This window comes from Calypte anna, chromosome Z (assembly GCF_003957555.1).
Source record: "Calypte anna isolate BGI_N300 chromosome Z, bCalAnn1_v1.p, whole genome shotgun sequence".
Classification (NCBI taxonomy): domain Eukaryota; kingdom Metazoa; phylum Chordata; class Aves; order Apodiformes; family Trochilidae; genus Calypte; species Calypte anna.
In genome coordinates, this window is record NC_044274.1 from 31,748,291 (window position 1) to 31,771,467 (window position 23,177).

Genomic DNA, 23,177 nt, shown 5'->3' on the forward strand with positions numbered 1-23,177 from the left:
GTTGTGATGCACATACTGTTACACATGTGATGCATATTAAACTCACATAAATAGGAATATGGACAATAAAGTGGCAGCAAAGTAATTGATACTAAGATGTCATAATGTCATTTCTATAGGTGAAAATTAATAAAGGTACCATGACATCTCTTAAAACTTACCTGAGAGCTATGTGCACTGTCTGTCCCCTTTAAAAAGAAGGTTTCCAAATCACTTTTCCATTTTCTTTTTGTTTCAAAAATTTGTGTTAGCAATGTGTAATCCATGTATATAGAAATGACTGTATAGATTTAAGTCAGTCAGTGATGTGTAGAAACATTGATAGTAGTAAGGGAAACCTGAAGGACTGCAAGGAACAGAATATTACACTTCAGTTGGAAAATAAATGAAATTATGTAAAGCATTTTCATTCTCATTGAAAACAAATGGACAGCCATACTGTTAAAGACGATAATGGAACAGAAATATAAGGACTTAAAATAGTGGGTGTGTGCTTTTTACAGTATACACAGCTAGCAATTAATGCTCGTCTATCTGTATCCAACTGTATAGTTTTCTGATTTAATCTAAAAATGTAATTAAATCTAAAATTGTACTGTGTAATATATTTAGATATCTTGGCCTACTCAGATTTTGTCACTATACACAGCTGTAGATTCATAAGATGGGAGAGAAAAGATAAATTAATATTTAATGATTCAGCAGAGGTATTTATAATGTAAAACTACATTTCTTACACAATAGCCTAGAAGACAGCAAGGGTTGTTTGAGTTTTTTTCTTCCATCTCCTAAAGATTACAGCTTGGGTTGTTTGGTTTTTTTTTATCTCTATTTCTACCACAGCATTGAAAACAAATTATGGTGGGTCTTAAATTATGTGGTTTTGCTGAGATTAAATCCAAGTTCTCTTTCATCAAGTTTTTCAAAGTAAATATGAAATTACTTTATCTAAGAATATCAGGACTATTAAATGTTGAAATGTTGGGTGATGGGGAAGAGTGATGTATAGATTTTCAAAAATTTTTAAATTATTATGATTTTATTTTTTAGAAAAAGAAACTGTACGCAGTGAAGGATTTAAAATTTTCTGAAAGTCTATCTCTAACCAGTGGGGGGGGAAAAAAGAAAAGAAAAAGAAAAAAGAAAAAATCCTGTTTGTTTGGAATGTTTATAAATTTTGTGCTTTTATTAAGTGAAGCTGAGTTGATGTTGGCTTTCATCAGGGAAGGAGAACTCAATAAGAGAACTTAAGATTGAATATGTCCTCATTCAAGATGAGTAATTAGCTAATTCCATCCATGATGGAGCAAAGTAAAAATTACCCTGAATCTAAAATCTAATGCGTCAAACTTCACAAGAAGCTGCTAAATTAATTTTGCAATTGGACTATTGTCACATTCCATAACTAATATTATTATTATATTTTGTTTGTGAGGAAAAATTGGTCGCTGCACATAGGCTGCACAAATTGCAAAGCAACCAATTAAGAGTTAATCTAATCAAACGGTTTATTTAAAGGAATGCAACCAGTTAGAGAACTGGGTTTCAGAAGGACGTAAGTCATTAGGTGAATGAGGGAAAGAATGCAAGCAATGCAGAGCTGTTTGCTCTTAACAACTTAACGATTCAAGGGGCAACGAAGTGTGCCCTCAATGACTTAATTAGTAAAAGTGTGCTCTGAAGGAAAAAAAAAAGGGGAGGGAGGAAAGGGGAAAGAGAAACAAGTTTTTAAGAGATGAGATATCCAGGGATGCAACAATTTTAGGAAAAGGAAGAAAGGTGAGGCAGTACAATCTCGAACTGTTGGTGCCGAGCAATTGTTGATGGAACGGTTCGACCATGGGCCCTGGGCTAAGCGCAAGGACAGCTCTGCGTAAAGCAACTTTTGTAACTGCAGGGACCAGTACGTTAGAACACTCGAAGGTTAAGGAGTAAGCAAGACGATTAGATTAAGGGACTCGGCACGATTGTTATGTCTACAAAGAAGCTCAAATGTGTGAAAGATAAGCTTTGTTAGTTAATTGTTGCTAAATGCTTTGTAACCAATCAAGTTAAAATGTGTGTAACGAGATGTAGAAATCACCAATCAGCAATATGTATACGTGGCATTAGCTCTTAGATTAGTGTATAAATATCGCCTTCTGATTCAATAAAGTAGAACATTTGTTTGCATCAAACTGGGTCCCTGTCTTGGACTGCAACAGAAAGGGAACAGAGATTTGCAATTTCACCTTCCAAAATGCTCCAGCAGGCTGAGATTTTTTAATTATAAACTTTCTGCTCTTATCAAGTTGAGCTGGTGTTGGCTTTCATTAGGGAAGGAGAACTCAATAAGACAACTGAAGATTGAATATGTCCTCATTCAAGATGAGTAATTAGCTAATTCCATCCATGATAGAGCAAAGTAAAAATCACACTGAATCTGAAATCTAATGAGTCAAACTTCACAAGAAGCTGCTAAATTAATTTTGCAATTGGACTTCCCATCAATATGCAGAATAGTGTACAGGAAAATACCCAGAAGGATCTGGGCATGTAACAAGAACAAGTGCAGGGTCCTGCATTTCAGTCACAACAACCCCAGACAATGCTACATGCGTGGGGAAGAGTGGCTAGAAAGATGCCCAGAGGAAAAGAACTTGGGAGTGTTGGTCGACAGACAGCTACATATGAGCCAGCAGCGTGCCCAGGTGGCCAAGAAGGCCAGCAGCATCCTGGATGATATCAGAAACAGTGTGGCCAGCAGAAGGGAAGTGATTGTGCCCCTGTACTCTGGTGAGGCCACACCCAGAGCACTGTGCTAGGTTTTGGGCCCCTCACATTGAGCTGCTGGAGCAAGTTCAGAGAAGGGCAACCAAGCTGGTGTAAGTGTCTGGAATCACTGAGAGGCTGAGGAAATTAGGAATATTTTGTTTGGAGAAGAGGCTGAGAGGAGAACTTATTGCTCTCTATAGCTACCTTAAATGAAGGTTGTATGTGGATGGGTGTTGGCCTGTTCTGTCAAGTAAATAATTACAAGACTAGAGGAAATGGCCTCAGGTTGCATCAGCAGAGGTTTAGACTTGATATTAGGAAGAATTTTTTTACTGAGAAAGTAGTTAGGCATTGGAATGGGCTGCCCAGGGAGGTGGTGGAGCAACCATCCCTGCAGATATTTAAAGACGTTTAGATAAAGCACTTAAGGACATGCTCTAGTTGGCATGGTGGTACATTTAGTTAGTTAGGTATCTATTTATTTATTTATGTTTTTTGCAGGGAGTGCGTAGTATTAACGGTTGGATGCAGTGATCCTAGAGGTCTTTCCAACCCTGATGATTCTGTGATTCATAAAATTGGTTAAGGATGATCATCTTGATCAGGGAAACAAGATTGGATAACCTAAAACTGTTAAAACTACCACTTTTAAAGTTAATACTCTATGAATGATATTGCAGTTGAAGATCACCCAAGATACACTGAAAAGTAATTTATCCTGGAGAAGGCAAAGAAATGCAGATTACCTACATTTAAACCGTAAGTGACACCAAATATGGAGATGCAATACAAATAATTTATTTCTGGAAAATGTAGCAGTAAGCATTGTAATCCTCTATAGGTTTATAGACATAACTTTCAGACTAATTTTTGGGCAAAATTAGAATGTTTGTTATAAATTGGTTTCTTCAACATAGTCTTCTGAGTGTTCAGTGTAAATAATATTTGAAACACTTGAGAGTATTGTGAATAAAGTCTACATGAAAAATGAAATCTATTGCAATTTGTCGTAAAATTTAGCTAGCTAAAATGACAATGAAAAGCTAGTGCAGATATGAATATAAATTAGATATGTTTTGCATCTCTGATCTATTAAATCACAATAGTTTAATTACTTATACAACAAATTACATAATTATTTAATGTGAATTGGGAGTAACTGTGTTAATTGGTTTTTGCCAATTTATATCACAAGGAGGTAGTTTCTTGACAAAATCAATTTGCATTATTAATTTACATGTACTTACCAGAGTTGATCCATAATTAAAGTAGTGTCAATATTTATATTTAAAATGTTTTATTCAACTTCACAATTCAAGAAGTTTTTCTACTGTTTTAGATGGCTGTTGAAGTGGATCCCAGATAAGTTTATAACTTGTTAAAACTTTTACAAGGTCACGAGACTGTTCTTTCTTTTCCTCCCCTTTGTGTTCTTTCTCTTAAAAAATGCAAATCCATCAGATCAACAGCATATTTACTAAAGAGGTAGCCATCTTACAGTCTGGTAGCAGAAAAAAGACCTGAACAGGGGCAGATGGGAAATTATAGTTAAAAGTAGCTTATCATTGTGTAATACCATAGCTTCTAAGGAGATAGTCTCTTCTCTTCATTAAGTCATATGTCTGTGCATTTGTTTTTTCTGTTTCAGGGCTTTAGGGAAATAGCTGATAATTTCAAGTGCAATTCATCTAATAATGAGACCTTTTTAAATTTGTGTTTTATAATTGGCTTTGATTCCAGGAAACTTGAGATTCTGTTTTAGAAGTTTAGTGCATTTTTTTGGTTTGTTTTGGGTTTGGTTTTGGTTTTTTTGTTTTGTTTATTTGTGGTTCTTGTGGGGGTTTTTTTTTTTTGTTTGTTTGAGCTTGGGCTTGGGGGCTTTTTGTTTGTTTTTTTGTTTTGGTTTGGTTTTTTTGTGATTTCTGTTGTTTTGGTTTTGGGTATTTTTGTTTTGGTTTGATTTGGTTTTTGTGTGTGTGTATAGTCCTTTATAGGCATTCCACAGTCCCTCTGGTTGTTGAGGAAGTACAAGTCAGAAAAATCTTTTAAGGAGGGGGCCTTACATTTTAAACATGTCCTGATCAAAATTTGTGAACATGCCTCAGATGGAGAACCTAAAAATCACAGAACTTAGCAGTGTCCAGATATGGATTAGAAGGAGATTGTTTTGGATGTGGTAGTTATGTGAAGACCATGCAGCCAAAACCACCTATAACACCAGGTCACAAGTTCAGGTTGTGAGTTGTGTGCAAAAATTCACAATTACAGTCTGATTAAAGGAGAAAAAGAAAGGCCCAGGACACGTAAAGAGTCTAAATCACCAGTGAAAAAGATAGTGCTAACTGAAAACTTCTCTTTGTCTCTAAAAGTTGCTGACACTTCAGTTGAAACAAAGACTAAGTTTCTAACTTAGAAACTCTAGAAAAATAGGGTTGCAGAGCTAAGACAATAGGAATACTGTTTAATGGAGGAGATTGCGAGAGGATTTCCCATTGCCCATTGTAATAGTTTTTTTTCTTGATTCATCTGTTTAAAACTTGATTTCCTGCATATTTCTCCCACTATTTCCCCTTAAACGAACGGTTTTAATTCACTTAAATCTCAAAGCTGGTTACTTTTGCAATTAGTGGGGTGAGTATGTACAGTGGCTAATATTTCCTCCTAAACAAAATAAAAAATAAATATAAATATAAAGTAATAATTGTTACACACCATGACACCATCCTTTGTCTTATGATCTTCAGGACTCATGGGGTGGGGAGCAGGTTTAATGATCATTGGATTAATTTTTTTGTAGGTTTTACAGTTTCGTTATTCAGTATAACTATTATACTGTGCAGGATTACTGAATACCTTCTTTGCTTCAGTCTTTACTGTGAAGGCCAGCCCTCAGGAAACCCAGAACCCGGAGGTCAGAGAGCAAGTCTGGAGAAAGGAAGAACTGAAGAATCGTTCAGGTTGGAAAAGACCTGTAACATCACCCAGGCCAAGCTTTAACGTAACTACTAACCTAGCTCTACCAGCCTACTGTGAAACCATGCAGCACATACACATGACTTTTCAAACACATTCAGTGATTTCACACGTGACCCACCTTATACATATGCACTGCACACAGAGTATTCCATAGCTAGAGTTAACTTATCCAGGGACCCTCCATGGTTTTCCATAGGAAATCAACACCTTGAGACCCACTACCCACACAGTTCTTCATTTGACAGTCTTTTGTGTATCCCTAGGCAGGGCAGGATGAGCAGCCCGGATAAGCAGCCCTCTGTCTGTCACACTGTACTGGGCTCATGCAGTGCCATTTCTCGTAGCTGGGAAGGGGGTTCCCAAGGGTGACTCATGTAAGTAGATATTCCCTACTACTAAATGCCTGGCCCTGCCTCAGTGAACAAAAAAAGATGTGCACCTCTGTGATTCAACATATTCAGGGGAAACACCCACAGACTAATAGCAAGGCAGGGAAGAGAGGGAAGTGAGCAAAAACAGCATGTGAAGAAAGAGAACAGAAGAAAACAACACCTGAGGAGCACCATGCTGGAGCCAAGAGACCAACGTCAGTGAAGAAGGAGAGGGAGAAGGTGCCTGAACAGAGATTTTTCTCTACATCCTGTGGTGAGATGGCAGCTTGTCCATGCAACCCGTGGAGAAGCACGGTGGAGCAGACCATGAAGAAGCACAGTGGAGCAAATGTTGGCCTGTCATCTGTGAAGGATGCTGTTGGAACAGTTGTGGACTAGCAGCCTGTTGAAAATCATGGAGCAGATGTTGTGAATGTCCATCTGTGGAAGGGACTGTTCACAAAGTAGTCCATGGTTCTCTGGGCTGCCAGAACTGGAGAAGTTTTCTCCTGAGGGATTGTGCCTTGTGGGAGGGACTCGCGTTGGAGGGGTTTGTGAAGGACTTTCTCCTGTTGGAGGGACTCCACATTGGAGCAGGAAAGACTACGAGAAATCCTTCCTGAGGTAGAAGGAGTGGCAGAAAACAATCTGTGACATCTGGACTGGAAACACCACTCTCTGAACTCTGTGATCCTGGGGAGGACGTGAGGTACAGATATCGAGAACAAGGTAATTTGGGCTTGAGAATGCCACGGCCCGTGACCCAGCCCAGATAACAACCAAAGGAGATTTGGACTGGGCCCTCTTGCATTCTTGTCTCCTTCTCAGAGAGAAGCCTATGTGTGGCTGGATCCAGCCCTTCTCCCAGTTCTGGGTTTCCCTTTGAGAGAATGGTTTCTTTTGAATGGTAATCAATGATGGCCCACTCAGATGGTCCAAATACTCCTTCATCAGATTAAGGAGAAAACGTTGCAAAAAAATAACTATGTTATTTCTCTAACAGTCAAAGGTTATTTTTGAGCAACTATTAGAGAAAAAAAATCACCCACAAGTATGTCTGTGTGTGTGTGTATATATATATTTATATATATATATAATATTGTATATTTATATATATATATATATGTAAAGGGAAACAAAAAGTACAAAGGGGGAGAGGAAGGAGAGGCCGCAGGGGGGTTGAGTAATATAACAGAGAGTGTGAGAGAGAGAGAATATCAACAGTCCTGGATCCAAGCATTGAGACAGCCAATAAAGGAGGGTTGATGTTGATGATGCTCTCAAAGTCCACCAGTGCAGGGCCACATTTTATAGGCCTGTCTTCATTTCATAACAAGTAAGCAGGATTGATTCCTCATGACTAAGCAGCGAGAACGGACTTCCGCACCTTCTGCTTCTCCATAGTTTTCATCCTCAATGTTATCCTTACCATGATATGTAAGACTTAGGCCATATGCAGATGCTTAGCACTGTGTTCTTCTTCTCCAGCAGTCCCTTTGGGAATGCTAATGAGGATTTGCTCAGAGGTTTGCAAAGGTGGATTGGTGCCTGCTCCCTTCTGCCCGGCTCTATCGGGAGCGCTATGTGATTCTGGTGATTGATTCAGATATCTCTTCTTTTGTTGTACTACTTGAAACAGGCAGACCCCAAAATATCCGGTAACATGCTCCCCACAGAATCCTTGTGACACGATACAACTTCATTATTGAGAAAGGCTTGTGGGGTATTGGCTTCCTTCTCTAATCACAAGCAAGGAACAGTTATAGAAACAGTATCTAATACCACAGTTTCTGGCATGTGACTTTCCTCAGGGGGCTCAAATGATGAATCATCTGACTGCTCCACATTTCTGATCTCTGTGATCAAAGACTCTCTCAAAGGCTCCTGAAGGCTATTGTGTTAGTGTCACAGATGCTGATGACCACTAGTGGCAGTTTGCACTAGAGCTTTGATCCTGTATAAGGCTCATTGCAGCACTGTCATGACAGTTTGCATTTTATGAGATTATGTAGCAGGAGGAGCCATTCTTGCTCCTGAGGCTCGACGAGCTGCTGGTCTCTTCCAGGACTCCAGCCACCACACAGCGCTTCCAGGGTAGAAGTGTAGCAGGAAGAGCCTTTCTTGCTCCAGAGGCTCGATGAGCTGCTGGCCTCTCCATGCCTTGCACCAGAGTGAGCTGAGGTGCCTTCTGTGGGTGTGTGTCCCATCTTTATTGGCCCCCTGGTCTTGCTCATGCCCAATAGGGGCCTGTCCTAATCAGGCACAGGTGGACTCACACCCACTCACTGGCAATTCGAGGCACCTGGTTGACAATGTCTCTCTACAAGATTACAAGTAGAGAAACACAAGTAGCATCTTGAGGTCCTATAATTTCTAGCTTTTCAGTGTTGTCCTTAAGAGTGCTAGGCTAGATTGGAGTTATGACCAGGTCTAGAAGATCCTGTGACTTTGACACAGAGGAGAGAGTGTCATCCGTTCTGCTGATAGTAGGGTCGTGAAAGCCTTGTTTTCTGGGCATTTCTCTTTCAAGCAGGGAGGTAGTCTTCAAGGAGCTCCTGCTTCTGTTTTGAGTGTTGATTCATTCTCTTGCACTATTTCCTGCTGCTCTTCTTTGGTGGATATTGCTTGTTTGTTATGATAGCTTGCATGTTTTTTCTACAGGCATAAATCCACCAGTATCCAAGACGTGCCAGCACTCCAGGTACGACATTTGGAATGACACTGCGAAAGCTCAAAGCCATTTTATAGAGCCTCAGCAATTATGGGCAATTCAGACATGCACTGCTTCCCCACCTGGTGCTTGGAGCCAGTCCTGGTGCTGGTCCCAGTGCTAGTCCAGCCCCATCGCTCACTGTAGAGTCTTGAAATTAACAACTGTCTCAAAACAGCTGTCCTAACAAACAAGACATTGGGTGTGGTCCTCATTAGATAAGCCATCTGGACCTTGTTCTTCCAAGGGGAGCCCCTCATTTGGTAGCCATCCAGATAAACAGGACACTGTTCTTGCAAGAGAAGAACCTCTTGTTTCGTAGCTACTCTGATAAATGAACACTGTCCTCATTCAATAAGGAACAGTCACCAAGAGGAGCCCTGTGAAAGCAGAGTGCCACCTTGTGAAAGACCACTTTTCTCTTTAAGGACAAAGCACATGCTTGTAAACAAGGGTCATTGTTCAGTCAATCTGACTGGGAGAGGTGTCAAGTGACAACCTAGACCCCCATTCCCCACCAATACATTTCCAGAACCTTCTCAAACGCAACAGAGTCTGCAAAAAGTGGGCTGAACCTCACCCAGGAGAGGTGAAGTCAGGTAGCAAAAAGAGGCAGACTCAGAACTCTGGGTACATGTGCCCACCATCCAAGAACCACAGTGTCATGCTGAGATCACTGCTGGGTCCAAGGGTAGTGATATCTCTTCTATCCCTTTCTTTCATCTCCATCTTTTTCTTTCTCTCTGTATTTCTTACCTTATTCTTGGACAAAAGGGTAACACAATTTCTAATTTTGATAAGTTCCGCTGGTTGTAGCCCATGTTTCTTGACAAGCTTTATAGCCAATTTTAAGTAAAGTTGGGGTTTTTTTGTATAATGGGTATCCTGGATAATGTTCTTATTCTTAGAATACCATTCAGAAAATTCAAGAGGCTAATCTTGTTGTCAGCACCACAGTCAGACAAAGAGGCCTGTAATTTACCAGATAATTCTTCCATCCCTTCTTATATATAGGGGTTGTGTTGGTTGATTTCCAATCTTCCAGTACTTCTCCCGTCAGCCAGGACTCCTGTTAAATGATGGAAAGGGTTACATAAATCCAAAATACTCTACATTTCAGGTGACAAAAACCCCCAGAAAGTGTAGCTTTAAGCTTTGACCAGGTAGAATATTTTCATTAAAATAATAAAATTCTGAGTACCAGGCTTATTTCTAGGGAAATGATGTAACCGCGTTCTTCTTATTTATTTATTTAAATACCAGATGTATCCCAAAATTCTCTTAATAATTTTGTGCATAATTTGCATAAAAATTCTTGTTATTCCTATCAATCTGTCATTCCAAGGTGTTTCAGAAAGACGCTTTTCAAAAATTGCTGGGTTTTTGCCATGGTAAGAAGCATGAAGCATGGGGATACCTGATTTATTCCAGAAAAACTTTTTATTTTCTGAAATTACTTGTCCACAGTGGTTAAGCATGAGATAATAATACTGTATCCTTTTACATTTATGGACAGTTGTAGAATTATCCACATATAGAAAAATTACAACATTATTAACAGAATTTGAAAAGTATAATTATATTGAAACATTTATGTATTTCAGCCTGAGTAACACAAGGTGTATTAGTTTGAGTGGACCAGGACAATTTTTGGTACTAGTACAAGAACCTGAGAGATCTGGGAGAGGTGGAACACAGAGGGTTCAATATTCCTCTAGAATATAAAGTCAGAAAGACCAGAAGACTGTCTCTTTTTCATCTGCTTCTTGCTTTGCTGCTGTTCCCATGGGCTCCTTTACCATCAGCTCACTATGTATTCTTCAGAATCCAGATCCATTGGGTGCTGGGAAGAGATGTGGGTCCTGCTCCCAACAAGCCCTGGTGCAAGGGGCCCTCAGGCTCCTATCTCTGTGATCAATGAGATCAAGTTGTACCTTAATATATATTTGCATATATTTGTATATTAGTTCCTTATCCTATAGATTACTGCCCTTCCCCTCTTCAAGTAAAACTGTTTCAGTTTTAATTTCCAAATTTAAGTCACTCATCCTTATTCTTCTTTTATCTTCCTTTGGGAGGGTGAAAGGGACAGTTCTGTCTCATTTGTGGTCCACCCAGACTGCTAAACTATGAAAAAAGGCTCAGCCCAAAGTCCTTATCTTTGTTCTTCTGCTGTACTGTGGAGCTGTTTGCTATGGAGAAAAGACAACTATGGCCTCCTTTATGCAATTTGAATCTAAGTCACGTCTGTCAGAGATGCTGTAATAACAGGTTTTGGGTTTTTTTTATCTTTCAAAAGCATGTCAACAGTACTGATGAGTTAATTTTTTCTGCAAATACATTATGTATCCATCAGCTCATCTTTCAAGAGTGTTTTTATCATCTGAGTGGAGAATGTAGAAATGGTTGGGGTTTTTCATAAGATGAAAAGTTATCTCAAATGAGAGAGGCTACTACAAACTCACACTCTTGTTCTTATTTACACCTAATGTATTCAAACTGGCAGTATTACCTTCAACTTGGCGAGTTTTGTAGGTTTTTCTTAACATGCTACTGGTACATATTGCAACAATATGGTGGCTGTTAACTAGGTACATATACTGAAATGTGGATAGAGGGCAAAGCATTGTATTAAAAGCATTGCCCAGTTGTAGTCACTTTTATGCTTTTGCAGACTGATATAGAAAAGAGGTGAGCAAAATAAAAAGTTAGAAATTCCAAAAGTTGTGAGTTCAAATAACCTTACAGCAACTTCTGGGTTTTAAAAATATTACTAAATGGTGAATTAAAAAAGCTTTCATATAAATTTAAGTATATTTATATTGGACAAAAAAGCATAAACACTGTATTTGTGCAAACATGGCAAAAGTACAGAGGCAAGTTAAATTTGTATCTGAATCTGAATAGATCTGCCTAGAAATATTACCTTTTAATCATGCTTTTGTCAAGAAGAGTAGTGCTGCATTCAGTGCTGAGAGGTATTTTATAAATTTTTAAAATATTCTACCTCATTTAAAAAACGACAAAAATATTAAAATTGCAGAAGCATTTTATTCTTTAGAGAATGAATGATGTGGCTGTCTAGAGATAATTTTTTTCCTGATGCTAAAAGTCTTTTTCTAGGAGCATTTTGACATAAATCTATTTGCTTTGCCACACTGTAGTAACCAATGAAATATTAAATCTCTTTCTGTTTTCTACTTCTGATGCTCACTTTCTGCAAAGTTTTGGATTACTTCACCAGCTCTCATACAGGTATGCCAATACTTAAGTCCCTAAACAGCAAACCTAGTTAAAATATACACCGCCATGGATTCAGAAATATTTCATAACTGTCATACTACATGATATATTTCATTATTCTTTCATTTATGCCTGAGATGTAAGAACAGTCAGAATTTATGTTCTTTAGTCCATGTTATCATGCAGGAATAAAACTGAGGTGCTTGTTTTTAAGTACAGTGCTAAAATAATTTGGGTTGATATGCTAGTTGGTAACCATGGAATAAAACCTCATGCTCAGAGATTGTGCTAGCTTCAATAAATATTTCTACTGAACTTTGGCTGTTAAACTTTTCTAGAAATTATGATCTGGTAGGATGAGTCCTCAGTTAAGCACAGAGAATATAGCAAAAGATTCCTGAGGGATTTAGCAGATTCCTCTGATTAAAAGTGTATCTTGCAAATCAGTTATTACTGTGCTGATTTCTTTCAAGTGACTGCCTGATGGACACAATGAATTTTTTCTCATGGTCCTATCTTGTTAGTCCTACCACGTTACAATTATTGTGTTTATTGAGATGTAGAATTTTGTAGCCAGTTGTTGTGCACTTGTTGCTAAACATGTTTCTGGACTTACAACTTCAACAGCTGTTACAGACACTATAGAGTTATGCAGGCATAATGGGAGGATCTGTATATTATCCCTTAGTGCTTTCTTTCTCTTAATTTCTTTCTTATAGTAGAATTATGAAACTTGCAAAATCTGAGTTACAAACCTTGAATGAAATTGATTGTTTCTGCGTCCAAATATTTTTACATTTTATCATTGCTCTGTTAGAACAGGTTTTTTGAAATTCCTTAACTTCAAATATAAAACATGGACACATCTCTGCCTTATAAAGAAAGGCTGAGAGAAGTGGGGCTTTTTAGTCTAGAGAGGAGAAGACTGAGAGGGGATCTAATTAATGTGTATAAATATATGACAGCTGGGGATAAAGAAGGAAGGGACAACCTCTTCTCACTTTTGCCCTGGGTAGGATAAGGCAATGGATTTAAGATAGAGCACAGAAAGTTCCACCTCAACATGAAGAAGAATTTCTTTACCGCAAGGTTTACAGAAACCTAGAACCGGCTCCCCAGGGAGGCTGTCAAATTTCCTTCTCCAGACACTTTCAAGACCCATTTGGATGCATTTCTGAGTGACCTGTGTTTGTTTTGGTCCTGCCCTTGCAGGCAGGGTTGGACTTGTTCTTCAGAGGCCCCTTCCAGCTCCTGACATTCTGTGAATCTGATCTGTGACACATTTCATGGAGGACACATTAAAAGACTCGTGGAAGGTTTTCTCCTTCAGTTCGTGGCAGTAACAACCGCTTGTTTTCATTAGTCTTTTATGTTCTTTTAGATCATATAAAATTCCTGGGGCATTAGCTATCACATTGATATCCTACAGCAAGGAAAAGAAGGAGAATGGGTAGGGTTTACTGAACTGTAGTTTGCTTAAAAAAGAACTTTGACCATTTTGTGAGTCACTGTTGTAATTTGAAATGAGTATGTGAATTATCAGGTCACCTGCCATTTTTTGTTTGTGACACAATTCTCAACAACTGCCTATAGAAGAGAAAAGCTTCTTTTCAGTGAGGTTATGAGTAAGGAGAAACAACAAGACTTCCTGTCTACTAATCTGTGGATGTTATACCAGCATATAAACTAACAACCATATAAACATATGCAAGGTTTATGTTATACTAAGAGCAGATATGTCGGAAATAAGAGCTCTTGAAGAAAAAATATTCTTGGTGTGTTGGATACTCAAATTTACCTGAAGAAATATTGTGAGGAGTGCCTGCCTCTTATCTGTCTTGAAGTCTGTTTCAAACAAGAATGGATGGTCCTAATGTCATTAAAGGATCACTGACAAACATATCAGGAAAAAGATGAACTAGTTGCAAGTGATATGGAAAAGACTGAGGTGCTCAATGACTTCTTTACCTCAGTCTTCACTGGCAGGGGTTCCAGCCACACTCCTGAAATCACAGAAGACAATGGCAAGGGTTGGAAGGAAGAACTGCCCTTTGTAAGTGAAGATCAGGTTTGTGACTATCTGAAGAACCTGAAAGTGTAGAAGTCCATGGGACCCAATGGGATACACCCATGGGTACTGAGGGAACTGGCAGATGTGGTTGCTTAACCAGAAAACTAACCAGATCCTTGGCTGCATCAAAAGAAGCATGGCCAACAGGTCCAGGGAAGTGACTCTCTCCCTTTACTCTGCTCTCCTGAGACCCCCCCATGGAGTACTGGAAAGACATGGACATGCTGGAGAGTGTCCAGAAAAGCACCATGAGGATGATCAGAGGGTTGGAGCACCTCTCCTGTGCAGACAGACAGAGAGTTGAATAACAGAGGGGTTATTCAGTCAGGAGAGGAGAAGGCTCCAAGGATACCTTATTGTAGCTTTCCAGCATTTGAAGGGGGCCTAAAGAAAGCTGGTGAGGGACTTTTTTAGTATGTCAGATAGTGATAGAACTAGGGGGAATGGATTCAAACTAGAGGAGGGTAGATTTAGATTAGATGTTAGGAAGAAGTTCTTCACCATGAGGGTGGTGACACACTGGAACAGGTTGCCCAGGGACATGGTGGAAGCTCCATCCCTGGAAATTTTTAAGGCCAGTCTGGACAGGGCTCTGAGCAACCTGATCTAGTGGGATGCGTCCCTGCCCATGGTAGGGGGTTTGGAACTAGATGACCTTAAAGGTCCCTTCAAACCCTGAAAATTCTGATTCTATAGATTTATGAAGAAGCAGCTTAAAGAATATTGATGGCAAAGTTCAATCTATTACTACATGGTAGGGATGTGCAGGGGTTGGAACTGAAAGGGGAATGCATACAGGGACTGGAGGAGTGATTTTCTGCAAGCATTGGGGAGATTGTGCTGGGAATATACTGGAGTGATTTGCACAGGAATTAGTGAAAAGAATGAGAAAGAAGCTCTCATTAAATCACAGGTTCAGAGTTGACTCACTTGGTTTCTGAACTCCTTCTCAGAGAGGAGGATAAGTTCAGCTGGCTCTACTCCTAGTCTTAGACTTGGCTAGCAGTTTACAACTAAGAGGTTTAAGTGTAGGGATTTCAGTGAAGTGCTTTAACACATAATTACATATCTGCTGTGATTTGAAATACCAGAGAGTTGATTGATTAACACTTTTATAACAAATCATAAAATTAAATTATATGACTTTATAATCATATAATCGTAGAATGGCTAAGGTTGGAAGGGACATTAAAGATTATCTAGATCTAACTCTTCTGAAATGGGAAGTTCTCAATAGATTAAGTTGATTAAAGCCCCATTCAGCCTGTTCTTGAACACTTCCAGGGAGCAGGCATCCACAACTTCCCTGGGAAACAGTTTCAGTGTCTCACCACCCTTGTAGTTAAGAATTTCTTCCTAATATTTAATCTAACTCTCCACTCTTCAAGTTTTAAACCATTGCCTTTTGTCCTTTTACTACAACCCACAAAAAGAGACCTATCCCAACTTTCTTGTAGGCTTCTTTAAGGTATTGGAAAGCCACTATAAAGTCACCTTTAAGTTTCCTCTTTCTTAGGTTTAATAACCCCAACTTCCATACCTTGTCCTCATAGAGGAGATGCTCCACTCCTTGATCAAAATGATCAAGGAACTCCATGTCCTTATGTTGGGAACTCCAGAACTGGACACAGTACTCCACATGGGGTCTCACAAGAGTAGAGGGGGAGAATCACGTCCCTTGACTGCCTGTCTGTGCTTCTTTGGATGCAGCCCAGGACACAGCTGGTTTTCTGGGCTGTGAGCACAAACTGACGGCTCATGTTAAGCTTCTGGTCTACCCTCACCTCCAAGTCCTCCTCAGGGCATCCTCAGTCCTTTCTCATCCCATTCTGTATTTGTGTATGGGATTGCCTCAAGCCAGGTGAAGAACTTTGCTCTTGGCCTTGTTGAACTTCATACATTTTGCACAGTCTGATTTCTTGAGCTTATGAAGGTCCCTCTGGATGGTATACCTTCCCTCTAGTGTGTTGACTTCACCATGCTGTGGAAGTTCTGAAGTGATCTTCATGAGGGGATAGTGTTTTGTCTACATTTGTACATGATAGGGCAAACACAGACTAGATCCATCTTCCAAGAAATGAATAATGTTACTGTAGTTTATCAATTTATTTATTATTTTGCTTATCAGTTTATGCATTATCTTTAAACACAAGCATACAGCACAGAATTTGCTAAGACCTGGCTATCATTATTATTACTATTGTTAATATTAATATAATATTTTTTCTTTACGTAATGATGTGTTGCTGTTACGGTTCTTACTTTGTATATTTCGACAGACTGTAGATATAGTGAAGCCAAGAAGGTTAGTAGCTATAACTAGCTTAAATTTATTACTCTAGGAATCAAAAAGTCTTTAATACAAATGCCCCAAAATATAGGTGCTTTTTTTCAACAATAAAAAGTGCAAGAAAGTAAACTGTGTGTTTCATAAAAGTGAAATTTATTTAAATGAAATTTAGAATCATAGAATCATAGAATCATAGAATCATAGAATCATAGAATTGGCTGGGTTGGAAGGGACCTCAGAGATCATCGAGTCCAACCCTTGAACCACCGTTGCGGTTGCTAGACCATGGCACTGAGTGCCACATCCAGTCTTTTTTTAAATATCTCCAGGGACGGAGAATCCACCACTTCAGTGGGCAGCCCATTCCAATGACGGATCACTCTTTCCGTAAAGAAATTCTTTCTAATATCTAACCTAAACTTCCCCTGGCACAACTTAAGTCCATGCCCTCTTGTCTTGTTGAAAGTCGTTTGGTAAAAGAGCCCAACCCCCACCTGGCTACACCCTCCTTTCAGGTAGTTGTAGAGAGCGATGAGGTCTCCCCTGAGCCGCCTCTTCTTTAGGCTGAACAACCCCAGTTCTCTCAGCCTCTCCTCGTAGGGTCTATGCTCGAGTCCCTTCACCAGCCTGGTTGCCCTCCTTTGGACCTGCTCCAGGACCTCGATATCCTTCCTGAACTGGGGGGCCCAGAACTGGACACAGTACTCCAGGTGTGGCCTCACGAGGGCTGAGTACAGGGGCAGAATCACTTCCTTGGACCTGCTGGCAATGCTGTTCCGGATACAGGCCAGGATGCCATTGGCTTTCTTGGCCACCTGGGCACACTGCTGGCTCATGTTCAGCTTTTTGTCGATCCAGACTCCCAGGTCCTTTTCTGCCTGGCTGCTCTCCAGCCACTCTGTCCCCAGCCTGTAGCGCTGCATGGGGTTGTTGTGGCCAAAGTGCAGGACCCGGCACTTGGCCGTGTTAAACCTCATCCTGTTGGAATCAGCCCAACTCTCCAGTCTGTCCAGGTCCCTCTGCAGAGCCCTCCTGCCTTCTAGTTGATCAACACAAATTTATTAGTTAAAGGATGATATTTGTTTAAAACTACATAAACCCACAAATTTATAGACATGAAAATATTTAAAGATAATAAGTTTCCTATTTTAATTATTTAATTACTGATTTGCTATTAGTCATTCTAGGTGGAATAAAAATATTTTCTCTAGCATATTAAAATTATATCAGAAAATTACTACTTGATAGAGGAATTTAAACATGGATATTCACAATTCTTTCCAGAGGCTTTTCAACCAGTATTCAAACCTGTTGTAGTCATGGCAATAAATTGAAAAAATAAAAAATTGTCTGTTGAATCAGCAAAATTACATGCAAGATGGCATCATTTGCTCTGTCTTAAAGATACAATTACTTTCATCAACAGAAGTCCCTCCTTGACAGGACTAACAAGATGAAATGGTAATCTGATTCAAAGCTGCCAGACAGGTAATGCGAGTTGGTATCAAATACAAGAACTAAGGAATTCTGGGAAAACCTGAATACCAAAGGGAAGGCCTGCAGTTACCAATTTGCAGTCTCTGGCAATGATTGGTGGGAAGAATTTTTTATTGTAAAAATTCAGAGGAAAAAGGAGAAAAACTTAGCAGTGACAGGGAGCAGCAAGAGGCAGCAGTGACATGGAGCAGTGAGAAGAAACAGAAGGCAGCAGCAGCAATATGTGGCAATATTGGAGTTTTACTCAAACTACTTCAATCTTTCTTCAAGCTACTTTCTATGAGGTGAAATGCAAGCATTTTATTCTGTTTTTTTAATCAAAGTGACAAATTATGCAGTGTCAAGGAAAAAAAGGTATATTCAGCCAGAAGCAACACAATATCTTAACCTCACATATTTATTTTGTATACAGGCTACTTAGTAACTCACTAAATATAAGTGAGTCCACTGTGCTGCTAGAGAGTCTGCTTTTCTCATAATTTTTCTTTGACAAAAGCCTTCATAAGAATCTGCTTTTGTGTAAAATCATGGTTATGTAAAGCTACATGGTGTAAATTTGAAAGTGATATTTATTTTGTGAGTCAAAATCACTTAGATACTTTGCTACTTGTATGGTTTAACTACTTTGTGAGCATAGCTCTGCTGTAACTGAGGATCTGTAACCTAGTGACTACAGAACATTGGAATTCATTCACCTGATGAAAAAATAAAAATAAAGTAATCATGTTTACCTATATCTGCTATTGTTCAAGAATTATGAAGTGAAAGCTTTCTGAATTGGAAGCTTAGGTAGCAATCATGGAGCACTGTATCTGTCAGAGTTAAATTTAGTCAAAGTTCCATAACTTCTTTCCTTCAAGAATCCTCTTTAGGGATATTCTTGCTTTTATAACTTTCCATTTCATGGTTCTTTTTTTATAAAACTCATGCTTTAGGTTATAACTCTTTTTCATCAAACATGCAAAAGTTATGCTTTATGCTGTAGATCATCAAATTCATCAGATATGCAATTTATCGTGTTGTGATTTCTAATATATTGTACTACTTGAGTACAAGACTGTATTTATATCATTAAAATAGAAGTACTAAGGTGTAGAGCCATCTAGCCTAGCAGCAGTCCAAGAATGTTAATACCTATTATTTGTTTATTTTGTGTACATGCTGATGACTATGTGTACATATATATGTAAACATGTAGTATGACACAGCCTAAAGAAATATGAAACCTGAATATATTTACTGGGTTTTTCTTTCAGATGTAGTAATGTGAATGAACCTAAGTGGGGTTAAATTTCATGTATCAAAATCTGAGAAGAGGAAGTGAGACAAAAGTTGGCTGTACCTTCAGCATATACACAGTGTTAACATTCAGAATCACATATTGCTCAGGCTGGAAAAGCCCTTCAAGGTCATCGAGTCCAGCCTTGTCCTTACCTTATCATGCTGTTCCAGATGACCCACCACTAAACCATGTCCCCAAGCACCATGCAGGTGATTTTTTAACACACTCAGGGATGGAGACTCAGCCACCTCCCTGAGAACCCTATTCCTGTTCTTAACAACCCTTTCTGTAAAGAAGTTTCTCCTGATACCCAACCTAAATCTCCCCCAATGCAAGTCGTGTCGTCTGTCACCAGTGAGAAGAGAGCAACCCCATTCTCAGTACAACCTCGTTTCAGGTATTTGTAAAGAGTGATAAGGTTTCTCTTCAGCCTCTGTCTCCCCAGACTATAGAGGCCCAACACCCTCCGTCTCTCCTCATAGGGGATGATTTCCAAACCCTTCATTAGCTTTGTTGGCCTTCTTTGGACTTGCTCCAACACCTCAATGTCCTTTCTGTGTTCAGGTGCCCAAAACTGAACACAATACTCAAGGTGGGCCCTCACCGGTGCTGAGTAAAGGAGCAGGATTACTTCCCTAGCCCTGCTAGTCACACAGTTTCTGACACAAGCCAGAATGCCATTGGCTTTCTTGGCCACCTGGACACATTGCTGGCTCATATTCAGCCAACTGTCAATCAACACACCCTTTCTGACAGGCAGCTGGTCAGCCACTCTTCTCCAAGCCTGTAGCATTGCCTGGGGTTGTTGTGACCACAATGCAAGACCTGACACTTTGGCCTTCTTGAATTTCATACAGGTGGTCTCAGCCCAACAGTCCTTCTCTAAAACCTTTCTACCATCCAGCAGATTGACACTCCCTCCCAACTTGGTGTCATCTGTGAACTTACTGAGGCTGTACTCAATCCCCTCATCAAGATCATTAATAAAGATGTTAAAGAGGAGTGACCTCTGTACTGAGCCCTGGGGGACACCACTCATGACTGGCTGCCAACTGGATTTAAATCCACTGACCAACTCTCTGGGCTTGGCCATCGAGCCAGTGTTTAACCTAGCATATGTGGTGCATGTTCTGACAACTGTAGATGGTAAGAAGTTTTATTTAGTAAGAAGCAACACAGCAGAAACACAGAAAGGGTAATGTTAAACAAGGCATAAATGTTTTCCATGAGCTGATGTCCACCTACCAGCCACCTACAGGAAGATGGTTTGCAAACTGGTCAGAAGTTAGTAATTGTTATAATAGATCTTCTATGAAAGTATTAAAATTGTTCACATTTTATCAAATAGTTTTTTCTTACTTATAGAAACAAAAATGTCTTAGAGCCTTAAAGAAAATCTGTCTTAAAAGTCAGTCTTCTACCTTTTAATTCAGAACTCTCTTACATTAACTCCATAGAATTAGAATCAAGCTTTTACTGATGTGTTCACTGGAAAACCTAGAAAGAAAGATCAAGAATCAAGAATTTCCAAATGCTAGTGATGTCTCAGGAGCAACTGAGGCAAAGGATTCCTTTTGTATGAGAATCCATGACTGATGCAATTAAGTACAACAGAATCAGGCACATAAATATTTCCTACTGATTTTTAATTACAGTAGCAGCATGATAACTACACATCCATAGCATAAGATAGATAGGCTTTTAGCAGGTTTTGATGTCTTGTATTGCTCCAAGTAAGTGTATCAACACGTATTTCATGCAATAGCACAGTCAGCAGAAAAAATGAAGATCAAGACACAAAATTAGTTTCTGTGGTATATACATATCAGAGAGGTGAAGCTGTGTAGGTTCTGTTTTCCTTTGGGCTGCTATTACAAAAGACTCAGTTATTAGCCTAGAATGCTAAGGCATACACAGAATAAGTACTCAACTATCACTAGAATGCATTTAGTTCATTCTTTTTTCTTCCTAAGTTTCTAAAATGTAATTATGACTGGAACAGCCACCTGCATCAAATGGAAACTTCTCAAGAAAGAACATTTGGCAGAATTTCCATGAGGTCTACAAGGGAGGAGCACTAAGGATCTGGAGGTTATTACATCTAAAAGAGTTAATAAGACAAAGTCCCCGGAAGCCCGTACGGTGCCTCTCTGCCCTATCTATGCATCTGTGTGTTTATTATCCTCTCTTCTTTATCAGATAATTTTACATATCAATAACTTACCAGTTTGTGTGCAGAAAAAGAAACATTTTTTTCACAACTAATTTGCTGTATTAAAGCACACTGACCATTTGGAGATTAATTATTTTGGCAAATGTGTTGTGATACCACACATAGTTCTACAGATGGCATACAAAATATGTGTGTCTATATTTTCTCCATTGCAGCAAAAATGGAGATATGATATTCTAGTTTATAATAAATAGGTAATAAATAAATAAATAAATAATAAATTTACTATAAACTGAGAGCATAGGTCAGTATGCTGAACATTTCTACAGACAAGCAACCTGTTTATAAATAAGTTAATTTTTCTACCTCTCTAAATGCTCAAAAGAAGAGTTCTGATGTCTGTTTATCTTTTGTTCTAATCAAAGGTATAAAAAATTAATGCACAGATAATTTTCCATGCAATCTATGAATGGTTTATCAAAGAAAAGTGGTTGTTTGTCTCTTCTATGTTACTGCTTATATTAACTTTGCTGCAAACACTTGTTGACTGCTGAAAATGTAGCTGAATGTTGGCTGGTGATATGTAGCACACTGCATTTTCTGTACCAAATAAAATCCTTTCCAGCTTTGTTTATGACACATACTTTTACATGCTTTTTTGAAGTTTCCAATTTACCTACAGTGATTAAATATTATTTATTGAGATTGTAAGCTGTTCATGCTGTTTGTTTCAGTGGGAGATGTGAGAAACACAAACTGTTTATTTGAAAAGACAGCTCTTTGAAAAACATGAATCAGCTAGTATCTTGTGCGTTGCTTTCTTGTCATACTTGTAAAGACTATGAAAAGATGTCTCTGTGCACTAGGTGGCTTTCTCTCAACATTGCCCTAAAGGCTTATGTGTGCTGGAGGGCTGCTTGTTCCAAAAATAGCAGAAGTTAATTTACATTGGCTTTTGTTTTGACACTTAGGTATATCATGAAAAAGTCCTTTCTAGCTGTATTAGTTCAAATCTTGGGATTCAAGCCTTTCCTTCCATTCATTTCTGTGTCTTTGAAGGCTTAACAACTTACTTTATTGATGCAGCTCTGAGATCTCTCTTCAAGGCAGTCAGTTTGCAGAGTAAACAGGGAGAAACTGAGCTTTACAAAAGCAATTTTCTCTCCATCTCTCTCTCCTTATCTCATACCTTTTTTCTTTTTTTTTCTAGATTTCTAATGAATATGCTGAATGTAATCAGATTTTGTCATATACTCAGGCATCGTTTGTACCTCAGACCTAGGAAATTTTGCTTAATGTCTCTGCAAGAACACAGATAATGACTTGAGCCTAAATTTCTACACATCAAGTTGTTTTTTAACTGCTATGTTTTGAAGTAATTTCTAAGCATTCATAACTGTAGGCTATTTTCTAAAAAAGTCTCTTTTCAAAGCATTAAACATAAATACTTTGAAATATCTGCTGATATGAAAAGTATTACAGAACATAAACAAAACTCAAGTAACAGATAAAGAATAACAGAAAAGGTCTTTGTTGACTGTTTTATCAAATTACAGGGCAATGCTGAAGTATTACACACAGAGTTTCAGATCTCTTCACATCTCTTTCATCAGTTTTCTTCTTAATAAGGCTGGCTATAAGGGTTCTGATTGTTTTTTATGTAAATTTGGAAGCTTTGAAAATTTCTGTTCTGTGATGGTTGAGATATATTTTCCTTGAAAAAAGTCTTCTTCAGAAAGAGGACTGATGATAACAAAAGTTAAGTTCTTACAAGTATTTTCTACTTTATGGAGCATTCACAACTTAGCTT